The sequence below is a fragment of the Sinocyclocheilus rhinocerous genome, unplaced genomic scaffold (assembly GCF_001515625.1).
Source record: "Sinocyclocheilus rhinocerous isolate Xijiao unplaced genomic scaffold, SAMN03320098_v1.1 scaffold1028, whole genome shotgun sequence".
NCBI lineage: Eukaryota > Metazoa > Chordata > Actinopteri > Cypriniformes > Cyprinidae > Sinocyclocheilus > Sinocyclocheilus rhinocerous.
In genome coordinates this window covers 72,978-84,013 of record NW_015662166.1, presented here as the reverse complement: position 1 = coordinate 84,013, position 11,036 = coordinate 72,978, and the positions used below count along the sequence as shown (strand labels likewise).

Genomic DNA, 11,036 nt, shown 5'->3' with positions numbered 1-11,036 from the left:
TTGGTCACACAGAGGCCATTATAAGAACACAACTCTAGGAGGCGTTGCCCATTCTCATTGATTTTGCCAACTCCAAAACATCCTAGACATGAAGGCCAAGAGTCATGATTGCTGCCTACTCTGGCATTGAAGTCACCAAGGTGTTCTTTGCTGGGGATATTCTTGATCACGCTTCTGAGATTGGCATATAATTTATCCTTTGTTTCAGGTGTAGATGTCAGAGTAGGAGCGTAAATTCTCTGTGCTCCTCAGCACTCTTTCCTTGCCAGAAGAAGGTGTAATCTTTTTCCCTGAGCATACCCATGTCAGCTAAGCGTGTTTCTTGCAATGCAGCTATGTCAACCTGCAGTCTCAGGAGCTCGGTGTTAATGACAGCTGTCTTTCTCACATCACTAATATTTTGGAGATCTTCTGATAATCCTGTTGTCATTGTACGTACATTCCAACTTCCAAGTTTGAGAGCTGGCCTCTTTTGTCTGATGTTTGATCTAGTTTCTTTCTTGCCTGGTGCAAATCTTACAGTCTGCTTGTCAGAATTTTCCTAATCCCAAAGCACCCATTGGGGAAGGCGGGACAGCACCTATTTGGCTGGGGGCTGCCCAGCTTAGGCAGGCGGTAGCTGTCCAATGAGAGCCGAGGATCTCTCCCAACGTCAGAAGCAACCCCTGGCACTATGCTCTACACCAATTGAGCTGTAGCTTATAACCGGTAAACTGCTGCTTCCCGTGTTTTTTCAACGCCATAAGGCGAAGCTGAAGTGACCTCTTCAGGGCGCAAGCCAGGGCAGGGAAATATAAAAAGGAGAACAAGCTGTTGCCTATGCAGCAGGTCCCCCCTCTCCACACTGTTGATGAACCCAATAGGAACACAACTCTAGCAGGCGTTGCCCATTCTCATTGATTTTGCCAACTCCAAAACATCCTAAACATGAAGGCCAAGAGTCATGATCGCTGCATACTCTGGCACTGATGTCACCAAGGAGAACAAGGTGTTCTTTGCTGGGGATATTCTTGATCACACTGCTGAGATTGGCATAGAACTATCCTTTGTTTCAGGTGTAGATGTCAGTGTAGGAGCGTAGGCACTGATGAGAGTGACTGGGCCATCATGTGTATGGAGACGGTAAGTCAGAAGACGTTCAGAACCCTTGTCTGGTGTCTTAACTATTTTCAGCAAAGTGTTCCTTATTGCGAAACCAACTCCAAATTCTCTGTGCTCCTCAGCACTCTTTCCTTGCCAGAAGAAGGTGTAATCTTTTTCCCTGAGCATACCCATGTCAGCTAAGCGTGTTTCTTGCAATGCAGCTATGTCAACCTGCAGTCTCAGGAGCTCGGTGTTAATGACAGCTGTCTTTCTCACATCACTAATATTTTGGAGATCTTCTGATAATCCTGTTGTCATTGTACGTACATTCCAACTTCCAAGTTTGAGAGCTGGCCTCTTTTGTCTGATGTTTGATCTAGTTTCTTTCTTGCCTGGTGCAAATCTTACAGTCTGCTTGTCAGAATTTTCCTAATCCCAAAGCACCCATTGGGGAAGGCGGGACAGCACCTATTTGGCTGGGGGCTGCCCAGCTTAGGCAGGCGGTAGCTGTCCAATGAGAGCCGAGGATCTCTCCCAACGTCAGAAGCAACCCCTGGCACTATGCTCTACACCAATTGAGCTGTAGCTTATAACCGGTAAACTGCTGCTTCCCGTGTTTTTTCAACGCCATAAGGCGAAGCTGAAGTGACCTCTTCAGGGCGCAAGCCAGGGCAGGGAAATATAAAAAGGAGAACAAGCTGTTGCCTATGCAGCAGGTCCCCCCTCTCCACACTGTTGATGAACCCAATGAAGCGGCAGAAGCTGGTACAGTTTGGCACCAAACAGTGTCGCAGGAGTTGCCAGAACATTGCTGAAACAGCAGCGGACCGCCTTAGGGACTCCAGCTCCAGATTTTTCTTTAGAGTTGACTCTCGAAGCCTTTCCCATGATGGGTATGCCGCAAGGCAGCGGAGGTTTGAAATCAGAGTTTTCCTTCTCCTAACATTACAATAGGTAAATAGGACCACTCTTTGTCTGGCCTCTCACCTGGGACCAATTTGCCTAGGGTGACCCTACCAGGAGCTTTAGCTCCCGACAACACAGCTCTCAGGGTCACTGAGGCACTCAAACCCCTCCACCGCGTTAAGATTGTGATCCAAGGAGGAGATCCAACACTTTTCCAGGACTTTTTTAACTGGATGCATTTCGCCATGACCTTTAATTGAAATCCAATACACCATTCTTAATTGCATTCTTCTAAATTCTAATGGCATTTCCCCTATTTCCACTTGTAAAGATGCCACTGGGGATGTCCTGAATCCACTACAACAAATTCTTAATGCCTGAGATTGTATAATGTCAATTTTTTTCCTCAAAGACATTGATGCTGAGCAATATACAAAGCTACCATAGTCTATTGTTGATCTTATCAGAGCACAGTATAATCTCCAAAGAGAGTGTCGACTAGCTCCCCATTCTGTTCCAGCCAGACATCTTAATATATTAATGCCCTTCTTGCACTTGTCAATTATTTTTTGAATATGAACTCCAAATGTGAACTTAGAGTCCATCCATAGTCCCAAATATCAAACCACAGAAACCTGCTCTAACTTCTGGTTATATATTTTACGACGCCATTGTTTACAATACAACCGGAGCACATGCCGCTGAGGTGAGAGGCGGGACGTTTAGACACGCCCTAGAGGCTGTTTAGCCAATCACAACACACTGGACCAGCTAACCAATCTGAACCCATTGGGTATTTCTGAGGGAGGGGCTTCATAAAAGCAGGAAATGATCAGCATGCTTATAGGAGAAGGGACAGAGCGGTGTGAGGAATAAGGGTAAATTATGTGAAAAATAATGCTTTTTTTTTTTAACGAAGCATTAACATGTTAGACTGCACCCCATAAACACAATCAAGCCTAGAAAAAAAACAGTCAACCACCCCTTTAACAAGAATCAAATTTTTTTTTTTCATGCTGTATGCCTGATCCTGCATGAGACAAGAAGGAAACACAGACATAAATACAATGTTTTATTACATGCTCATTTAAAAAATCCTTCGTCTTGCCTGAGCCTGTGTAAAATGGTAAAGTTGTAAAGCCCTTAAAAAATGATTCCTGGCTTCATAAAAATGTTGCAAAACAAAAATTCTGCTTGGCATAAACAAGAAAAGATCAATGCATTGCAACTTACTTAGAATGTGAATGTGCTGTGCTGGAGGCAAGAAACCTGTAGCTGGCATGTGCTACAGTTAAAGGAATCACCGTTGAATTGGACTTTTGCATATTTGAAATGCTTCTTTTTGGGATAGTTCACATTCTGTTCAAAAACGACATGACCTCCAATCTGTTCTTTTCCATACAGTGGAAACATACAGTAACCATTGTCCAGTGTGACTCTTGTACAGTATCGAAAATCTAAAGCCTTGTTGTTTTGTTCCTTCCAGTTATTTTACCTGTACTAAAAGAGTCTGTCATGCTGCTTTATATTGCAAACTGCTATTTTGTGATCATATTGCTTAAATGTAATAAACACAGTGTATGCTTTGTAGCGCAAGTAGATTTACCCTTTACTGCACTTTGTCACACATTCACAGAACATAACTTCTTGCAAAATAAGATGGATATCTTCCCTCTATGTTTATGTATGTAAATAAGGGACATTCTAAAACGCTTAACATGAAAAAAGCTTAACATTGCTTAATGCATTAAAACAGTGTTTTTAAAAGACCAAACTGAGTCCAGAATAACGCAACGCGTTTAATTATGCGTTAAGCGTTTTTCTCCCATAGAAAACCGTTATATGGAAAACACTTAACGTTGCTTAATGCATTAAAAAAGGTGTTTTTAAAAGACCAAACTCTATAAACACAATGGGCATCATTCATGAAACACGAGCGGAACGAATTTGTGTTCGTAAATCGTTCGTAAAGCCGTTCTGACATAAACTGTCGAATTTAGGAAAATGTTCGTATTTTCAAAATGTTAGTACACCTGCTCCCTACCACGTGCAAATGGTGTGTAAAACGTTCTGTGTTCTTTTTGGCAAACTGATGACACTGAATTTTGATGCACTGCCATAATAATTACAATTTGAGTTGATAACTGTAAAACACAGTGCTCGTCACTGTCACTATTTACCCAGCTGTAAATAGAGGATGGGTGGGACAAATAGCGACCAGCCACCCTACTGCCTACAACAATGGAGAAGTCAATATTACTGGTTACTGCTTTTTTATATTTAGTAAAATTCTTAAATGGTCATATGATGCGATTTCAAGTTTTCCTTTCTCTTTGGAGTGTTACAAGCTGGTCGTGAATAGATAAGATCCCTAAAGTTGCAAAGACTAAAGTCTCAAACCCAAAGAGATATTCTTTATAAAAGTTAAGACTGGTCCACGCCCTCCTAAAACTCCTCGTTTAAACACCCCCCCACATGTCTACGTAAATGTGTGGGAAGATTTGCATTACACCGCCCAAATGTTCATGCAAAGAAAGAAAGGAGTAACTTTGATTCTCGCTGTAGTATTGTTGCAGCTGCCACCATGTTGAGGAGACGCGAAACCGCATAAACACATTTCATTACACAAAATAATGTTCTTTTTAGCAACATCATATGACCCTTCTAAAAATGAGATACTATAATACGTTGCCGCCGTGGATATTGCAAATCATAGCAACTAAAGCGTCTCAGTCAGCTGGAAAAACGCTGTGCCACCAAAATGTTTTCACGCGCCACCAGCTGGTCATTTTAAGAAGAGCGCCTGACATTTTTTCAGCTGGCTAAAAACTCTTTGGTGGACACACATTATTGAATATTTATTGTTAGGCATATGGCCTATTAGTCTTTTTTGCATTTATGCAATATACTGGAGCCAAACCTGAGAAAGTAGGCCAGAATATTCCACTGCGTTCCTGGACACAATTTGCGTAGCTGTAATTCATTGGCATTAATTGTAATTCACAATGCTAATTGTAAATGAGCGTGCACGAGAGCCCTATTTACGAATGATTGGAATTCATTAACATACACATGTTTAACTATCAAATCCGAAGTTTACGAAGCGTTTGGAGAATCCAGAGGAGAGTTTTCGGGAAGGTCTGTTTTACACGCAAATTACTCAGAATTTACTCATATATTTATGCAAGTTTCATGAATGAGGCCCATTATTAATAAAGAATACTATTTACAGACAAGCATATGAGTCCAGAATAAGAACCTTTAAGGAAAACGTTTAATGCGTAATTAAATGCGTTGTGTTCGTATTATGGGCTCATATCTGCTTGTCCGTACATAGTATTTGTTACAATTACCAGCTGGAGTGCCCATCCGTCCTGCTAGAGGGCACTCCACCCTTTACCGTGACTGCTTACCCTGGACTCCATTTCCCATAACCCTCTGCCTAGGAACCAATCTCGGACTCCTCCCGTTTCCTGTCAGGAGGACTATAAAGGTTGCACTCACACAGACACACATGGCATACGGTGTCACCCTTCAACCCTTCGAAGCTCTCACTCCAGAGGGTAAACCCTTTGAAGAGATTAGGGCATAGGGATGAGTCCTTCCGAATGGAACGCATGGTGAGTATTGAATATTTGTAGCTTTATTCCTAGTTTCCGTGTTTCTTTCCGTGTTCCTAGTTTCGACCTTTGACCCTGGACTGTTACCTTGTTTTTTTTTTTGTGATTGTTTGCTGCCTGCCCTGACCATTGCCTGTTTTGTGGATTACCTCTGCCTTGGAGCAGGTTTCGCCACCATGGTAACTTACGCTACACGGCTACCCTGCTACAGAGCAGGTTTTATTCTGGTTTAGAGATCGCAAACCCAAACTGGACCAATAAGCTGTGAGCAAAGTGACACATATCTGATGCAATGAAGCCACTCCCCTGCATCTCTCACTCCAAATTAAAGCAGTTTACAGTCAAAGAATTTTAGAGAATTTGACCCAGGTATTTTAGATCAAAATTAGCTGTACATTTTATATATATATATATATATATAGTTGTTTATAATTCATCTAATACATTCATATAATTATTATATGAAGTGGCAATACATTTTAAGCTTTGCATTTAAATTAAATTAAATATATATCCATGGCATAATTTCATTTGGTGCCGCAAGTGGAGCTCAAATGAAAATTCACTAAAGTTGATCTCTTGATCGGAATCTCAACTGAAAGTCTTTGCTGCACAAATCTGCAAAATTCAATTTTCGATATTACAATGCAATGCAATATTGTGCAGTACTAAAGAGTGTTTCTGCTTCATGTCCAACCCTTGTGAATCAAAATCTTGTTTTCCTGTTCGAATCGATTAATTGTTTAATTTTCAAATTTTCCACTATGAACGCCGATCTCATATGAAATCAAGGTTTTATCAAAATAATGATGCCAGTTTCCATCACTCGTAGCTCCAAACCCAAATATATTCACCTGTAAGAGAAAGTTATCCATGCATTATTAGTTTCTTTGTCATTGTGAAGAAAAGTCTTATTCAAGATAAAAACAAAAACAACTATTATTAGTCAAGAAAACATGCAAAAATAAAAGCCCTCTTAAAAAAATGTGAGAAATTATTCCTCCAAAAATAATATTAAATTACATTTATTTTTTCTCTTTCATTAAGCAATATTGAGGATGGTATTGCTGAAAGATTTAGGATATGGCACTAGGATATGATTCAGCTCCTCTTGTTTCATTGCTAACACTTTCCTGAAAGGCCTTTTGTTTTTGTGTAAACAGCCTGGACTCTTATTCATGCTAAAACCCACAATCAAATATTTGCTGTCACCCTGGGGCTCTATTCTGACTCCTTTAAATCCCTGTAAAGCCTGGCACTCCCTCACCGATGACGCCAATGCAACGCCACAACTCAGAACGGGAGTTTTACCTCATCACAAATGTGAAGAGCGCACATCAGTGTTAAGAAACCAGTGGATGGATATCTGCCATGGCCTTCTGCCCAGTTATCAGACGTATCTTATGAATTCTGGGTGGAGGATCATCACCTGAAAACAATGACAAAATTAAAACAGGACATTTATAAAACATGCATTTATAATATCATGTCTTGAGTCTACAGTATCAAGATTTCAATCAGGTAATATCAGTAAGCCATACAAATCAAAGCAAATTAACATCTGTTATTTGACTGAGTGGTTGATTTAATGAAAAGGTTTGTGTTATTTACCTTGTCCTTATTTGCTTTGATTGTAGATGGCACTTGTACGTATGTTCGGAGTAAACAAACAAATAAATTCAGATCAAAATTCAGATTAAACAAATTTTAGTTTTAATAAAATTTTTTACTGAAATTTCATTGTAGATTTTTACTGCAGATTTTTGTCACGTTCCCTGTTTGTGTCTTTTATGCTGACGTTTTGGTCTTTCATGTTTTCTAGTCTTGTAGTCAGTAGTTTCATTGTTTATTAGTTCCTTGATTGTCTCCAGGTGTTCCTTGGGTGCTTCTCATTTCTTATTTGTGCATCCTCGTTTCCTTTCCTCTCGTCTTAGCTCGACCCCCCTTAGGATACGAGGGAAGGATGCAAGGAAAGGAAATGAGGACGGAGGAATCAAAGAATGAACATTGGAATATTTTTGACCACTGAAGCGTCACTTAAAAGCATCATCAGCTGCGCTAAAGGGATCTGCCCTTATGTTGTTAAAGTTCGTTATTTAAGGCATTCATAATAAATATTAATAAAGCAAGATGCCCTGATGAAATATACGACATGTATGGTTTATTTAAACTGCAAAGGTAAAATATAAATGTAAATTATTCCTACAGATGAGAAGGGGGTAGGATAATTTATATGCATGTCAGTTTTTCGCAGAAAGAGACTTCAGCATAGGTATCCTTGCTCATGACTCCTCAGGAAGCCTCCTCACTCCTCGATCCTCACCTCCTCGTGGTGCAATTAGAGAACTGAAATGTACTGCAAGATGGCTGAGCTTGATTGGTTTCCGGGTCATAGGATGGAGGACGGAGGAGTGAGGAAACGAGGAGGGACATTGAGAAGCAACCCTTGTTTCCCTCATTATTCCTTAAATAATTAGCCTTGTGTTTCTGTTGGTGTTGGTTGGGTCTCTCGCGTGTCTTATTCCCTAGCTGTTAGCTGGTGTTCAGTTTCTTGATGCTTTGTGTTTTCAAATCTTGTTTTTTGTTTGTTTGTTTTGACTTGTTTATTAAACATTTTATTCATGTTTATTCACATTCATGTAAAAAATATTTTTACCTATTTTAAGGAAATAAATTACTCTTAAAATGCATATACATAATTAATACATAGTTTTACTTTTTTTTTGTGTATTAAAGGATGTATAACTGTATGTACATTCTTGTGTGTGATATATTAAAGAGGACATCAGATGCCCATTTTGCACAAGTTGGTACAGTATGATTCCTTAGGGTCTTCAGGAAAAGTCTATAACATACTTTGGTTAAAATTTCTCAATGGTAGGGTAAAACAACACCTTTTTACCTTGTCAAAAATAGATCTGTTCACAGTGACCCGTTTCCATGCATGTCCCTTTAAATGCTGATGAGTTACTTCTCACCCCGCCCCTAGCTTCCGTTAAAGTCACCATTATTATTCATGCAGTTATAACTACCCAAAATGATTTAAAATACATTTGTAAATGACTTGGTCATTAACAAACCCCTTTATAAACCCTCTACAAAGGCAACCTTAATGTAGTGTAGTGGACGCGACAAAGTGACCGTTGCTGAACTTTGTGTCAGTACGTCATAAATAGAATGAGGTAGCAGTTTAATGTCGGGGATTTGTCGTGTCGCACCGCATCCAATGTATACCGCATCACAGTGCACTACAGTATTTTGTTGCGCCGCACCTCTCGCGTCCAGTGTAGACACGGTGTGAGACTGTTAACTTTAGCCGCATTCGTTGTGGAACTGGCTAACTAGCACATTATTAGGAAAGGCAATTTGCAAAGATTCATAAACTTATACTCACTTCTTCTGTTGGTGAAGCTACCATCCATCCTTCAGGAACAATATATAAACCTCCTTTGTACTAACCCTCGTTTACAAAAGAAGTCTGGTGTAAAATGATATGCGTAAACAAACGCTTTTAGGTAGATCAGGCTTTTTCTTAGCGTCCGTTTCCATAGCGACTCGTCGATTCGTCACTCTGTTGAGAATGTCTTGAGTCTTAACCAGGAACATACTCTGAGTTGAATGAACTTACTCCCGGACGCGTTTTTGGAACCACATACCTCGAGTAGGTAAGGTTTGGGGTTAATCAACCAAAAGTTCAGGGTTTAGCTGACGGTAAGTTAACCGTGCTTTCTGGAATATACCCCTGACATGAAGCCTGAAGATCATGCTTGGCCATAATTTGAGAATGATCCAAAGAGATTCTTGAGCTGGGAGGAAAAACATCAAACTGCCTGTATAACAGTCACATAAACAATGTTACTTATTTGATTTGTGACCTAGAAGTAAAGCACAATATTAAATGTCTTAATTTGACATCTTAATTTTTTTTTTGAAAAGCAATGACTCAAACCCTTTATACTCAACCTCCAGATGAACAGCTGCTTGCAATCATTATTAAATTGGTGCGATTGGTATTAAGGGAGACGTGTGACCAAACACCTAGAAATTTATCAGTTGTCAAGCCATACAAATGCAATGATCTGGGGCCCGTACTTCGTACATTGCTTATTACATCTGAGATTATTGCACGTTCATGGGTTGGTGTAAAAGGGGCTATGTATCGATACTCGAAACCACGATCAGCAATGCAGCGATTGGCTGGCGGCAAGACAGCAACGTAATGACATCATATAATTAGGGCTGCTAGTTCCAGAAATGAGTTGTATGCTGACATTCACATTTACCTCAGTAATGCTTTTTCGACTAGTTCAATTTCATGCCATTTCTGGCTTTCAAGGGCCCTCCAAAAACTATTTGAGCAGTAGTAGGCCTAAGACATCTGCAGTAAAGAAATATTACCAATATATACACTGCTTGCAAAAATATTTAGTCTAAAAACCAGCTGGCTTTGCTAACCAGCTAAACCTTGACCACTTGATTAACATAGAAAAGGTTTAGGTGGTCAGAAACCATTGTGCTATGTTAAGTGTAAGCAAATAACTTGTTAAATGTCACATCATGAAAAAAAAACTAAACAAACAAAAAAAATAAGTCAAAGGATTGTTCCTGACTTGTAAAATTAATCTTAAATACATCACAGAAGGTTAGTGTGAACCACAGAAAGTTAGCAGTCATTATGGTAAAATGATCGTTCTATTAATAAGATAAAGAGGATCAATTTCATTCAAAATATTTCAATGAGTTAACATCGGCCAAATAGCTTCAATATGAAGTAACATGCCACTGTGAGACATTCTGTGTGTTCTGTAAAATAATCTTTGGTTAGGTTAGGCCTAATGTACAAACTATTGCTTATTATTTTTGACGCAAACTTCAGTAATGTGAAACCTTCAGGGACAAACTCACTGAGATTAAGGAAGAAATCTTGAGAAAATAATGCGGTTAAACTTTCAAAAGAGAAAGAGGATTGCTCATCCTGTCATGTCATTCAGATTGTGATTGTAAAGGTGTGTCTGGAGGATATTTTTTTCCACCTTCCTGGTTCTGCAGCAACAAGATGATTTCACCACAATCCCTTCCTTTTGGTATAAAGCCATGTATTGTGAAAGGTGTCGACAATAGAGTTTGTGAGGAGTATTACGTACCTGAGCATTCATCATATATGCTGGTCTTTGGTAGGACAAATAAGAACTAAGGATCAAAGAGCTGAAGTCAAGTGCTCTGATGTCAGAATCAGAAAACAACTGTAAACAGCGCAACTGTTCAACACTGAAAATGTTTCCTGCACAGCAAAGGATCATGTGACACTGAAGACTGGAGTAATGATGCTGAAAATTCAGCTTTGCTATCGAGGAATAAATTAATTTTTAAAAATTATATTAAAATAGAAAACTGCTACAGTAAGTTGTATTTCACAATAGCATATCA

At 39.5% G+C, this 11,036-nt stretch overlaps 1 pseudogene; it reads right to left on the bottom strand.

Annotated features, from left to right (window-relative positions):
* Positions 1-6,295: 6,295 nt before the first annotated feature.
* The window catches only part of LOC107727732 (CMP-N-acetylneuraminate-beta-galactosamide-alpha-2,3-sialyltransferase 1-like), a 49,206-nt pseudogene continuing 44,465 nt past the window's right edge, over positions 6,296-11,036 (bottom strand).